Genomic DNA, 14930 nt, shown 5'->3' with positions numbered 1-14930 from the left:
CTTCAGTGTGAACAGCTTTTATTCTCTTCAACAAGTGTTTATAGGAAAGTGTTGATGCTTATTAATCTGTTTCTTGTCTTACAAGTGTGCTTGTGCATGATTTGTGGCAAAACTGGCATTTCTGATAGCTCTCAATGTATTCTGCATGGTTCTACAAGACAGTTACATTGAACAGATGTGTTTTGGAATTGTTGTTCTTTGTAATTACCCTCATTAAGTGAAAGCGTGTGTCAATCAACTTTATACTTTATACACACCAATCACTTGCAAGAGATTTACATTTTCATTTTCATCTACGCATAATATGTGAAGCATATCCAAAGAGTTGAAGTATTTTATTAAATTTAATAATTTGGCAAGCATCTACAAATACTGGCAAACAATGATAGTCTCTTGTGATTGGGTTAAAGTAATTCAGAGAGGCATTTTCTTTTAATATGGGTTGCAAATTTTTGCCTGCAAGTACAAAGAGTGTGGAGTGGCTCCTCTGGTTTGTTAAGAGTTGCTGGGAATTGTAACTCTGTAAAGGGCAAACTACAGTGCCCTGAATTCTTTGAAGGAAAATACAGGGCAGGATTCAACTAACAAGTCCCACCAGTGCAACAGATCTCCTCTCCCTGCATGCCCCTAGCCCCAACTTGAAAGTGGCTCTGGGAGGCCAGGAGAGGGAATGTCATTCCATCTGGCAAGCTGTAAAGCTTTTGCTGAAGGAATGATTGCCAAAGCACTATGTATGTTGAATTCTTCTTATGGTGCGTAGGCCGCCTAGAACACACCAGTACGGAATAGGGAAAATGTACATGGTTCTGTATTGCAGCAACACCCAGAATATCCCTATAAAACCATACAACATACACACACATATGCGATCTCTTTCCAAGCCAGATGGTTTAGTGGCTGAATTATAGGTACTCTCTAGCATGAGGTATACAGTTAAGAACATAGCAACAATATGCAGCTTCATTATGAATGTGAGGGGCAGTGGTGTATTGGAGGGAAATCACAGCGAGCACAGCTGCAGGACATTTTTCAAGGCAGGGGCGATGACATCATCTGCCTGAGCTTTGTGTTCTGGCAAGTGAATGAGGTGAAAATGAGACTTCAAGTTTGTGAAAGAAAGGTGTAGATAGAAGAAGTCAGAGAACAAGGAAAATAAGCAGAGGCTAGGTATGTCTTTCCTTTTCTTTGTTGAGGTTCCTGCTTCACACTAGCAGTTTAAATAGTAAAATTTATTTACAATATGGTTTGCATTTCTAATTAAAAGCTAAAGGTCACATTTTAGCTGGCTAAGCTCTTTTATCAAGGCTCAGTGTATTCTACAAGTTGAACCTACATAGTCAGAAGAAAGCTCCGAGTAAATTATGTAGAATATTGTAACCATGTCAAACTCAACATGTACCACTGGGATGTGTGTGCATGTGGATGGACAATAAAAGCTGCCTGCATTTTGCACTCTACTTGGGGGTGTGGCTCATCATGACAGTTCACACACTTCAAAATCTGTCACTCCACCACTAGTGAGGGATGTTCTGGGTCAGCATTAGTTACAATCACCCTAAAATACACACAACCTGGACCTCAGGTTACTCATCTGAATACGGATAGTGAACATAAAGGTAAATGAAGCACTAAAGGCAGGTGTCTATTCGCTTTTGCAGCTCATCTCAATGTATGGTGCAGATGGGTGGGTTTGAGTTAAACACACCAAATGTGAGTGCATTTGAACCTTAAATAAAGCTCAGAGTGTACACATGCAGCAGATTCATGATATAACTCTTTAAACTTCAAAGCAGCTCCTACCAGCTCTGATTTTGATCAGAACAATACTGGTGGGGGAAGGTTTAATCCTCCTCAAACCACATTTTTCCTGATCTAAATTGCTCCCCAAAGCTGCTATTAGCTAGGTAGTGAATAAAAAATTACAAGTACTTGTATTGGGCCTTTATTTTATTCCCCTTGTGGGACTTGTAACAGCTCATTGGTAAGGAAAAGATTGAGGAGGCAAAGGGTTAACCATTAAACACTCTGTGCCCCAGTGCTGCTGCTCAGATCAAAACTGGAGCCTCCTGCAGTGATTTAAAGGCTTTTTAATCTTTTTAAGATCACGGATCTTCAATGTCACATATGTTTAGATTTTTCAGTGAAGCGATACATTGCAAAGGTTTCTCTTAACCATAAACCTCCTTTAAATGGTTTTGCACTGTCACTTTAATTATTTCTGGCATTGGGAATAAATATGTTATGCACAAATATATGTTGTGGATCTCTGACACCATTTTGTAAAAAAAAGGAAAGAAATGCAGCATGATTAACCATTTCCCTGAGCTCTGCTCCAGTTGCCCTCCTTCCCCACCAAAAATAATCTGTGGAGTTCAAATAAGAAAGAGATAAGTAATTGGAGGTAGTATTCAATACATTAGAATTGGGTTTATCTATGAAGTTCATTTAATACTAAAACTAGGATTGCTCCTAAGATAAAGCTGAATGTATTGATAAAATTTAAATACATTCAATTTCAAAAAAGGCCAATTCAGGGTCAAACCCAAACATGATATGGGGACTCTGAGTTTGGTCAAAACAGTTGGCACTGAGGAAGAGTATTTAAATTCCTCTCTATTTTTCAAATCTAAATTGATTCTGAAGCTGATAAGGTCCACAGAAAGTTATGTCCAGTGGTGACCATGTGTAAGTGGAACAGACATCCATGAGTGGAATGGGATCTTCCCATCCTCTCCCTCTTCCTTCCTGCAACTCACCAGGTGCTCCCAAAAGTTGTTCTACAGGGTTGAGTAACACCCTAGAACAGAGCTTTCCAAACTGTGTGTCGCGACATGTGTTGTTGGCTGCAGTGTGTAGGTGTGTCACACGAACACTCACTGTGCTCCTCCCGGGGTTGAAAAGGAGTTGGTTTAACCTTTGGTTTGCTAATAAAACTGAATTACTGAGTCGCAAAATGATACATGTCTAAAATTTTGTCACCAACATGTAAACTCTGCCCTACAACATATAAGGGGGTGGGGTTGGAGGCGCTGCAGGACAGAATATAAAGCTCTGTTGCTTGAGTGGAAGTCTGCTAGTGTAACTTTGGATACAACCCCAAATTTGTATGTGTTTGTTTTGTCCCATACCTCTGCACCTTGGGGAAAACATTTAGTTTCAGAAACTGGCATAGCAGTAACTTCCCTCTACTCTGTAAGGTTGTTTTTAAAGTATTAAGAAAAAAATGTTGGGCCATGCTATGTCTGTTTTATTCTGTATTTTCCCATTGGACAAGCACTCTTAATTTTGTGGCCATGGCACAGCATGTTTTTAAATAAACTTGAGTGTATCTCAAGTCATGTTATGTTTTATAAAGTAATGGGTAAATTGAAAACGTTTCAGATCTGAAGATGCTACACAAATTACACAGAATATTACACAGAATAATACAAAAATTGATGTATACTGGTGCATACTTGGTGGGAAAATAATTGTAAGTGCAGAAAAGAAGAGGCTGGCAATGCAATGGAAATGTAAAACTGAACAGTGTCTGTCATTTGTGGGCAAATAGACGAACGAAAAAGCCAAGCCAATGGGTGCACAAAAATTATTTACAATATTGTCAAGCCATTCCCAATATTGTAGCATAGCTAGTATTTCAGTACAGTGGTACCTCGGGTTACAGACGCTTCAGGTTACAAATGCTTTAGGTTACAGACGCTTCAGGTTACAGACTCCGCTAACCCAGAAATAGTACCTCGGGTTAAGAACTTTGCTTCAGGATGAGAACAGAAATTGCATGGCGGTGGCACAGTGGCAGTGGGAGGCCCCATTAGCTAAAGTGGTACCTCAGGTTAAGACAGTTTCAGGTTAAGAACGGACCTCCAGAACAAATTAAGTTCTTAACCCAAGGTACCACTGTATTTGGGGAAATCTCCCATGAACTATGAATCCAAGACATACAAATACTACCTTCCACCCAGTATCTGACAAGAGAAGCTTGTGTCACCAAGTTCAAAACACTTCTTGTCAAATGATGGGTATTCATGTGTCTGAGCATTCATGTGTCTGAGCAAACAGATTTTTCCTAATGAAGATAACACTGAAATGCATACTGGGAATTACGGTACTTAGCAGTACTAAAACAACATTGCTATTAGCCCCTTATAGTTCTTTCCCCCATTGCTGAGCAGGAAGCCGAATCTGGGTTCCTCCATACCAAGTCCAAAACTCTCCCTGCTACAGTACACTGGCTCTCTAAAAACAATAATTTGGATTTATATTTCAAATTTCAAGTGCCCAGTGCGCTTCATAAACATTATCGCAGTTGCAGTCTTTGTGTTCTCAGTCTTTGATTTTGTTCCTTAGATTGCCTATATTGTGAATGTTCCGATAAACTTTAAAAATAAAAGATAGATGGAAGAATTAAAGAAGGAAAATATTAATTTCTTCACCCTCACAAATTGTGTGCCAAATTGAGATGCAGCAAACATATATGCGAATACATCTGGGCCCTTCCACAATAATAGCTCCTATCTTAATTAAGTTTAATACCCATAGCTATTAGCATCTATTCTTTCCTGAACCTCTTTCTTCTTATTCCGTTTCTCCAGTGCAGAGCTGCAGATAAATTCATTTGGAATGTTGCACTTACTCAAATAGAAACAGCTCGAAATATGTACCGGATATATTGTGTTGAGAATTGCAAATATGTTGTAAAAATCAACACAGTGGGACCACTGTCCCCTCCTGGGGTACATATATAATTCCCATTAATGTTAATGAGAATTATGGAAATACAGCCAAAGGAGAATATAGCCCAATATATGTTTTATGTACTGGATATTAACATCTTTGCCAGACGTATATGTGCTCTTGGACATGGTATAGAATATAAAGATGCACAAAGGACTTACCCTGGGCAATGACATTTCTTTTGTTGTGTCTCTGATATGATTCTCCTTGGAGTATAATTAGTTCTTTCTGAAAATCGTTTGTTTTGTTTTGGGTTTTTTGGGCAGCATTTTGATGTGTATTGGCACACAATCAACACAAGTCCCCCCACCGAAAAAATTATACTAATAACCAGGGAGCCAAAGGAAAATAAAATACTATTTTTGTCCCTTGTATGTTAAGCACAAGTCTTAACAAGCATTTTGCCTGTGCTGGAAATCAATTTCCCCCCCTATCCTCATAAAATAGAACCTAACCATGTTTTGTGTGTCTGTGTTTGCTTATGTGCAGCACACTGTAATTATCTCTAAGGATCAATCAAGAACCTGGCTACTGTTTTTAAATTTTAGTTTAGGGAAGATGGTCACTTAGGCAGCTAGATAGTTTTAAGATGCTTTCCACAATTAGAAGGATGCTTCTGCCTGCCTGCTCCCCTTACCTAGCTCCCCTCCCCTCTCGAAGAATAACAGTACTTGACAATAACAGGGCCACAGGAAGAGATGAAATCCTATATTTAGAAAACATATATTTTTAACGTGTACTGTTTAAATGTGTGCACCTCCTCCTGGCTGGAACATCTGTTTCTAACTCGTTGTTCCTCTTGGCTGCTTTTCAATTGGATTTCCTCGAGCAGGTCCAAAGCTTGTCACCTTAGCCAGGGTCTGTTAGCTATCACCACTGGTCCTACATTAAGTAGGAGGTTCAGGGCTAAGCTAATAACTCTTCTGCCTTTCTGACTGATCACAGCATTTCTCGCTGTGGCTACTTATCATGCTAGGCTCCTCAGGGAGGTTATCTTCTTTGTCTATACCTCAGGGTAGAAATTGTCCTCCCCCCCACTCGCCTCCCTCCATCATTCCTAAGGCTGCATATAGAAATATTGAAAGCATTGCTGCTCATATGAAGCCACTGTCGGATCCTTGTCTGCTGTTTGCGTGCCAAATAGTGCTACCTTTTACATCTAAATTGCTCATGTACCTGTTTCCTCCCCCACTTTCCCCTCAATAGCTGCTTATTTCCTGAGGACAGAATATATCCAAAGAAAATGAAGTGCTATAATGCTGACTGTACCTTACATAGGCTTCTGTTTTACTGAACAGTTTATTTTGGAAGGGATTGCATCCCCCCTCCTTTTATTTCTTGCATCCCTTCCATAACTTTAAAACAGAGGTATGGATATCGCGCAAATGCAACTATGAAATGTTTGTAACACTGATATTTCCACTGCATCATTTGAATCTCACCAAAATCCCTGTCCCTTCAGGTAATGAGGTGGTGGCTGTTTAGGGTTGCCTTATTTCAAGAACTGAAAATCCGGACACCAAAGTTGTTGAGCTTTTTTTGTTGAGAAAATCAACATCATTTTGCCAATCAAAATCCTCTCCGCTTATTTCATTTGGAATGTCTGGGAAATTCTGGACAAAATTGGACTGGTTCTACACCAAACCTTTCACTGCTGATACCAGTGTTAAAAACACAGGCACTAACTTCAGGTCAGAGTCTGGCATTTAGGATAGAAGAAGCAAAGGAGGACAGGGCTGCTGCATGTTTAACAGTTGGAGAGGAGACAAGTGCAGCTCATCATGTGAAGTCTCAACTGCTGACATTTGTGGAAATGAAACTGGACCTCAAGTTCTAGCATGCTGCATGCATGGCTTTCTGCAATGGAAAGCAGGTCTCCATTATCCCAAGCAGATTTCCACTTTCTTCAGAGTAACACATATCCCCTTTCCTCACCTTAAACCCCTTAATTCCTTTCATTCAGCGACATTCACCTACATTTACATTTACCTATACACTTAAAATGGATACTTCCTCAGGACAATCTTCTCACATTTTGATCACTAGTCTGTTTGAGGTCTACTCTACTACATGCAGTAGTATGTGGTGGTAGAGAAGACTGTAACACTCTGGGCTGTGTGCATATGCCATTTTTTAATGCTGCCCCATGCATACATTGTGAAAGACAAGCCTTGCCAATAGGCTTGGAATCCAAAAGATGCTTGAACGGCTTTTAGAATGTAGTGCAATTGTGTCACATTCTTCATCCCTACCTGGGAAAGAAGCGAATAGGAGGTTTTTTTTTAATCGTGGAACCATGTGATATTCCATAGTAATGAAATATAACTGGGCACTTCAATAACTTTTTCTCCAGAATTTGTGAAGAGAGTAGGACATACAATATAGTTGACAAGGGGATATTGTCAGAAATAAAGTTCCCATCCTAGCTATAATAGCTAAAAGTGCTTGCCATGTGAATTGGCGCTATTTTGGGATGCATTTCTACATGCTCATCCCATGTTCCCATCAGCCACAGGGAGAGTATGGCATGAAGCCAAACACAGAAAATTTGTGAACTCTACCAGATGCCTGGGATACAGATGTGATTTTCTATTGTGAGTCCAGTCACAATAATTTCCTTTTGCTGACCAAGGCATGTATTTTGATCTGAGCTCCAGAACCTCAACCTCCTGGTGCTTCAGTTTCATTATCTAAGGGCTCATCTATATTACTAGCTTGTACCTGTTGAATATGAATTTTGGATCTTATGAATGCTCTAACACATGTCCAGATAGCAACTCATCACATCATTTTATATGCCACATCCTGCTGTATTCGGTTATGCCAGCTATAAATGACGAGAGAAAGAGAGAGCGGGTGGGAGAGAGAAAAGAAACAATGGACTGAATAAGAAAAGAAGACAGAAAGGAAAAGGTATTAATAGCCCAGTAATGATATGAAGTTTATTTGAGGAGTGAAGTTAAAACTTAATGGTTCAGAAATAGTGAATCCATTATGTTTTTAATACTCAGGTTATATTAATACCATATAACAACTTTATAGTACCATTAGTACCACTTAATCCTGGGCTCTTCTTGGAAATAAACAGTCTATATCTCCCCCACCCCCCCCCAGAATTAAATGGCCAAATATATTTGTTAACAAAAAAACTATTCCCTACTATTGCATGGCTGATTGGACATAAACACTCTTCTATTTGTTTTGCATGGTTCTGTTAGCACATGACTTCTTCAGTGTTAATAAATTCATTAATATTTTTAAAGGCCATTTCAAGGTGAAAAAAGCTAGAACCTCAGGCAGTTGGATGATCCATCATGAAAGCCATTTCTCACTCAGTCCCTATTAATGAGAGAGATATGTAAAGACATAAAAATGTGGCATGGTTTGTTAAATATTCAGTTATAATGTGTATTCATCATTACTTAGTCCTGTGTTTGTCAATTAAAATTCATGCTGAATGGATAAAAGGGTTGCAACTTTTGGTTTAAAAAATTCTGCTCAGAAAATGAAGGACCAAAGCAGACCCTGAGGGTCATCTGTTGAGCAACTGCACACCTGTAAGGTCAGGAGTGGAGGCTGAAGGCATCTGGAAAGTAAAGGCAGAGCCTGGTGCAATCAGACATGGACCAAGAACACTACAGAGGAAAGACCAGCGGATTCTGAAATTTAATGGCTTTGACAGCCCAACATTTAATGATTGCAGCACTAAGATTCTGGTTCCGTATTGGAAAGCCTAATGAGTACATACCTCATTTGAAACACACATATAAACACACACACAATGACAATAAACATTTGATATGTAGCTTTGGAAGGTTAAATAGAATGTGCCAAAATGTTTGCTGTTAACGTGCTTTAATTATTCTAAAGAGTTTCACATTGATGTTGATTTCAATAATTCATTTCTGCCTGCGGGTCATTATAAAATAAATACCTGCCTGGGGAGATAGCCTTTTCAAAGTTGATTAATGAGAACTTAGCTCCCCAGCATGATATGATAATACTGTCACTTACTGCTTTCCGCATCTGTGTAGCATGGCAACAGCAAGACTGCACTGGCAAACAACAATAAACCTTTTGAAACCTGTTGTTGCAGGAGTTGGTGGTACTGGAACTTTATTTCAGGCTATGTTCACACACCCATTTTATGTGTTTCCAGTGCTGGGTATTCAATCCACGTTCACATGTTATTGTCCCAAATGCATATGTATCTTGTGTTTTGTTATAAGATACTACTGTTTGGTGTGTGATTGTAGTTCTTAAGCTTTTGCATAAGATAAAGACACTCCCACCCTATGAATGCCCCTGTTGTATGCACAAACAGAAGAGAATTGAAACCATGCTGATGTGAACAGCTTGGGAGAAAGAGCTGAGAAACGCACCAAAAATTCAAAAATGTATGGTATGCTGTAAGAATAGAAGACAAAAGATGAGTTGGTCAAATCAGCAATGATACAATGGGCAAAAGATGTGGGGCACAATATTTAGATGGCAGCATGGGAAAACTTGTGGAAAATAGATATGAAATTTACTGCTTGTTATGCAATGAATAAAAATTATATAAAAATGATACATATATGGTATTTCACACCAAATAAATTAACCAAAATGTATAAAACAGTGTCAAACAAATGTTGGAAATGTAAAGACAGAAGGGTCCTTTTTCATATGTGATGGACTTGTAGAAAGGTGTCAGGCTTCTGGGAAATGATACATACTGAATTTTAAAAGATGTTTAAAATAGCCATTCCCAAGAGGCCTGAAGCATTTCTTCTGAGGATTATAGGGGCAAAGGTTCCAAAAGAGATGGTTGTTTGTTTGTGTATGCTACTATTGCAGCCACAATCCTGTATGCGCAGAAGTGAAAAGAAGAAGTCCCAATGAAAGAAGATTGGATTTTAAAGTAAATGGACTATGCAGAGATGGCAAAGTTGACAGCAGAAATAAAAATGAGAACTTTGTCGAAGAGTGAAGGTTCTTTTTGGACTATTTAAGGAAAAAATTAGTCAGATGAAATTGCGAGCAGAATTTGAATAATAGGCAAGGGAAGGAGAAAAAAATAAATGATTGTAATATAAGCTGTAATACAATAGAAAATAAATGGCAGTTATGGCAGAAGATAAAGGAATACAACAGGAACATCGTGGAAGGATGGGAAGTCAACATGTAAGAAATCATAATATTTAAAATAAATTGAATAATGTTAAATTAAATGTAAAAAACTAATAAACACACACACACACATAGATGAAATGCACCAAACACACACACGTACAACTTCACTGAGCTCTAAGGCAGTAATGAGAACACACCCTCAGTACGCAGTCCCTTAAACCAGTGATGGTCAATTTTTTTCAGCCAGCTGCGGGGCCAGCTTCCTCGAAGCTTAGCTACTTGAGAATCAAACTCCTCCAGAGGCCACAGTGATAACATAAAATGCCAGCCAGGCTCAAACTCTGTTCTGGCTGGTGTCATTCTCTGAGTGAAGTTACTTAAGGATTGGCACTGGCCAGGCCAGCAGCTTCTAACTGGGCATTGCCAAGGGGGGAAACAATAAAGTGTGGATTGTGACAAATCAGAAGAGTCAGTTGCAATTTGTGGGTTGACCATGCCTGCCTAAAACTATTTGAGGGGTTTGCTTGCCCTCCTCCCTAACTTTAGTATTTGCTGAACTTCCACTTGTGCTATACTTTAATTAGCTATTTTGTAAACTGAAATGTAAGCACCATATGAGGGGACTGAATGTGACAGAAGAGTGATTTGTATTGTAGGAGACTGGGAGCTTTCCAACGAACCGTGTAAAAACAGTTCATTAAAATGTTTATGTGCCTGGCTACTTAATGCCAAGAAAGCTTTATTGCTGTCTTATAAAACCCTGGGAACTTTTGGGCAGAAGTCACTTGTGTACATAGGAAATAAATTAGAAATTTATTTAATCCGAGTTATGAGTCTCTACAAAAACGAATGAGAACATCTTCACAAGCGGGGCAGAGCATCCTCTTTTCATGTAGATCCCAGGTTCAATATCTAGTAGGGCTTGGAGAAGCCCCAGTCTGAAACCGTAGAGAGCTGCTGCCAGTCATTGTAGACAATACTTAGCTACATGGACCAATGGTCTGATTCAGTATGAGACAACTTCCTAGGTTAGCATTACAATTATTGTAGCAATTGCTACTTTTGATAATTTATATAGTGCTTTTTGTCTCAAATGTTCCCAAAGCGGTAAACAGAATATTTAATCAAAAATACCAAAAATCAACCAACAAATTAAACAAACTATATACGACTTCAAAATCACAATGTTGGAGAGCCTTCCCATGATGGAATATTAATGGGTGCTCTCACAAACCCTATATACCACACACTTACGGGCTAGAAACCTGAGCAGACTATGATAAATACTTACCCCAGTTAGAAGAATTAAGGGTTATTGTTGCTTTATCAAACCAGAATGCAACTGAATATGGAATTTTCAGACTGTTGTACTAGGAAACCAGAATTGGTTCCAGATTTTTGTGGACCTTACCTAGGCAAATGATCTGCCCTGTTCCAGAGTGGCTGTGCCAAAGTCTAAGTTACACAATAACTCTATGCATGTGTTTGCTTCCTATAAACCTTGCACAGTTACCACTGCATGATGCAATTCCTGGTCCCACCCTATTCCTGGCATCACCATTGATGCTGTCACATCCCCCCACATGTTAGGAGCTGAACTTCCAAAGCAGGAATGATTCTGATTTGGAACACCAGAAGATCAGGGTTCTAAAGCTCACAGGATTCTAAAGCAGCTGCCTGCCATATACAGCAAAACAAGTTGCAGGGAATTCCTGTTCTTTCCCTAATACCCCAACACACATCTTTTTTAAAATATAAAAACAAACTTAACAGAGTAGCAGATAGCAGCAGATTTTCCTGCAGTACTCCACACACACAAGGCCAGCAGGAAGCAAGGCAAAGAGGAGGCAACCAAGCCCTTGCACTTCTTATTTCCTTCCCTTTTCAATAAGCCCTTCCATGGGCAGCAGAGCAAAGAGAAGGCAAACTGGCATAACACTTCTTGGCTCCCCCCATTCTTTCAAAAAGATCTTCCATGGGCAGACAGAGCAGAGCAGGTGAAATGTCCTTGGCATTTCCCTCATCCACAACATCCTCCCAAAACCCAAAGGAGATGCAAGTATCCTGCCTCTCCTCTCCACTCTTATCAGTGTTCAATAACCATTTCCCAGGCAATCCTTCCTTCCAAAAGGAGGGGAGGAGCTAACATCATAGGCAACTGGAGTTGGAAGTGGGTGGGCCTTTCTGTTTCCAATAGCAGCTCTGCACTTTAAAGCCAGAATAAATGTTATACAGTACTTGTCACTCAGCTTGTGTTGAATCAGCAACTTCCCCAGTTTAGAAGATGGTCTGCACATTATGCTTTATAACTTTCTTTCTAGAAGGGCTAGAGACTTAGTTTAAAAAGTTAAGTAAAGAAAAGGAAGTCCAGCAGCTGGCACCCCTGTTCTGGCATGCCAATGAAGCTTTTCATGGCTCCCATGCCCTAAACGGACCAGCCTCCACCAACTTTAATTGGAGAGTAGGACAAACAAAGAGTGGAAACCACACAACAAACTAAAATGCTAGAAAAAAATTGTCGAGTAGCACCTTAGAGACCAACTAAGTTTGTTTTTGGTATACATGCTTCAGATACTACTGGACAATTTTTTAATTTTATTTACTATATATATAGTATATATATAGTAAAATTAAAAAAATATTGACTGCGTCAGACCAACACAGCTACCTACCTGAATCTAAAATGCTAGACTTCAACAGTGGCAATTTGTCATTTGCAGTCACGTTTCATAACATAACAGAGTTTATTGCGTTGGCCATTTGGCCATAGCACATAGAAAAGAATCCAGGCAGAAACCTGCCACAATTATACAAAAATATGTTAGATACATTTGCAAAACAACAGATATAAAATCATGGTAGATGAAACAAGATATGGTAAAAGCAGTAATAAATCATGTAGCTATGGGTATTTCAGAATGTTTACAAAGGTCAAGGGCTAAAAGAAGTTAACCTATCGAGGTGGCCCTGAGTTTCAGGGCCTGCAAAATATAGATGGCCACACCATCGGCAGCCGGCCAAGGTTATCGTATTTAGGTGGGCTGACCAAGATAGTCTATGGTGGAAGGTAATGCCCTGCTGCCCAGATAAGATGCTGCAAACTACAGTCCTGGTGACTCACACCACACAGGGCAACTAAGGGTTTTAGGACTGGTAGTTCACAGTACCCTGTCATAGTTTGACTCGTACATCCAGACATTTTCCAAGACAGGATATTTAGGCACTAACTGCTTATTATTCAAGAGTTGGGACGATATGGTTTCACAAACTTATCAGCCAACTAGGCACTCAAATATAAAATAATAAAAGAGTAAACTTTACATATTCAAGAAACGTATCTGGTGGCTAATAGCACCATAGAACCAGTGCTGTCAAGTATCCCGTTTTCCCCGGGATTCTCCCTTATTTTAAGCAGTTTCCCGCTGCTCTCCCTTATTTTTTATTTCCCTTAAATTTCCCGTTTTTAATGGAAGCAGCTCCTCCCCTGCTGGCCAGGGACTGGGTGGGAAGACCTCGCCTACTTGGAGAGAAAAGCCTCAGCCCTCAAAGCAAGTGGGAGCCATTTCCCATGCTTACAGGGAGGTGTATTCCTCCCCCTGCATCAGCCCCTATCCATTGCCGCCAAGCCCCTCAGCCGGCCAATAGGGTTAGCTGGTGGGCGGAGCCTGGCTGCCTTTGAGCAGCTGCTGCTTCCTGTCCTGTTTTGATGGGATCAGACAAGAAGACGATGGGGCTCCATTGTGTGGAGCACATGGCTGCCCTCCTCTTTGCTAGCTGCCCTCCTCTATGCTCCGCTCCGAGCCCGCTTGGAGTTTACATTGCTGCTCCGCCCACTTTTGCTTCTGGCTCCGCCCATCACTGACATGTGACTGTCCCCGGGATAGGTGAGACTGCTGATCCCTTAATTTCAAATCCGAAACTTGACAGCTATGCATAGAACAGTCACCACTTTACAACATACAAAGGGTGTTCCAATAAGGAACTTGAGAGGTTTCCCAAGGCACATTTTGATGCTGAAGTGTTTACTTCCTGTAATCTCCTGCCACCAAAAGAGTGGTGGCAGCTAACTTCTAGCCACAGTTTCAAAAGAACATGAAATAAAGGGAGCTTTAAAAGTGCCTGTTGCCAGACCAAGCATCAAGTTTCTAAATGACCACTCTCTTCTCATCCTCCTTGAATGAGCATGGACCATCAATTTCTTCAGAGGGTGAAGGGAATGTAAAGCAGTGGTTTAGCATCCTATACATTATCTTGCTTTTATGGTTACAAATAGAGCACTTATGTGCATTGACCCATGTCTCATACCAGTTACCGGTAGCCAGATTCAGGTCATTGTTCCAACAGTGTATTAGGACCTTAAAATGAAATCTGGTCTCAAATTTATCTAATGCAATTACATTATTTGAACAATCTTGTCATTATTGGCTGTTGTAGTGGTATACACTATGGCAGGGGATGAAAATATTGGGACAGAATGCCATGTGCTTTAAATTCAAATCCACCTTTCATTACGGTCCAATAATTGTCTCTGTTCGTTTTTATTTAATTAATATTCATCGTTTTTGCTTGCAAACTTTAAGACATTTTAAAGAGAGGAGCGGGGAGATCAGTTTTTACCCTCTCTGGGTTTCCCCAAAGCCCTCTCAGCTATAATTGCAAACTTAAAACGGCCCATGGTCCTGCAGCATATCAACTTGATGTCTATAATTGACCAGCAAACATTTTTTACAGCCTGCTAAATGGTGAGACTAAAATATAATATATATAATGTTGATTAAAGTACTTTTGTACAAAGGGGGTCAGAGACATTAGGAAGTTAAAAGAGAGTGCGAGCTCTGGTGTTGCACTTTTAACCTGCGTGCTTTGCTGAATTTCCATAATTGATCCCACATGCTGGCTTTTTAAGCATTTCTTGTCAAATTTCAAACTGCAAAAATCAAATTTATTTAGAAAGGAGCACACTTTTAGGCTGGGACACTAGACAGAATGCCCAGCAATGTGGATTGCTGGTATTATAATAGCAATGATTGCGAAGAGTTGAAATTTAAAGGGCCACAGTAGCTTATAATTGCCTGACCTGA

This window comes from Lacerta agilis, chromosome 6 (genome assembly GCF_009819535.1).
Source record: "Lacerta agilis isolate rLacAgi1 chromosome 6, rLacAgi1.pri, whole genome shotgun sequence".
In the NCBI taxonomy this organism is placed as follows: domain Eukaryota; kingdom Metazoa; phylum Chordata; class Lepidosauria; order Squamata; family Lacertidae; genus Lacerta; species Lacerta agilis.
This window is presented reverse-complemented; position numbering follows the sequence as displayed.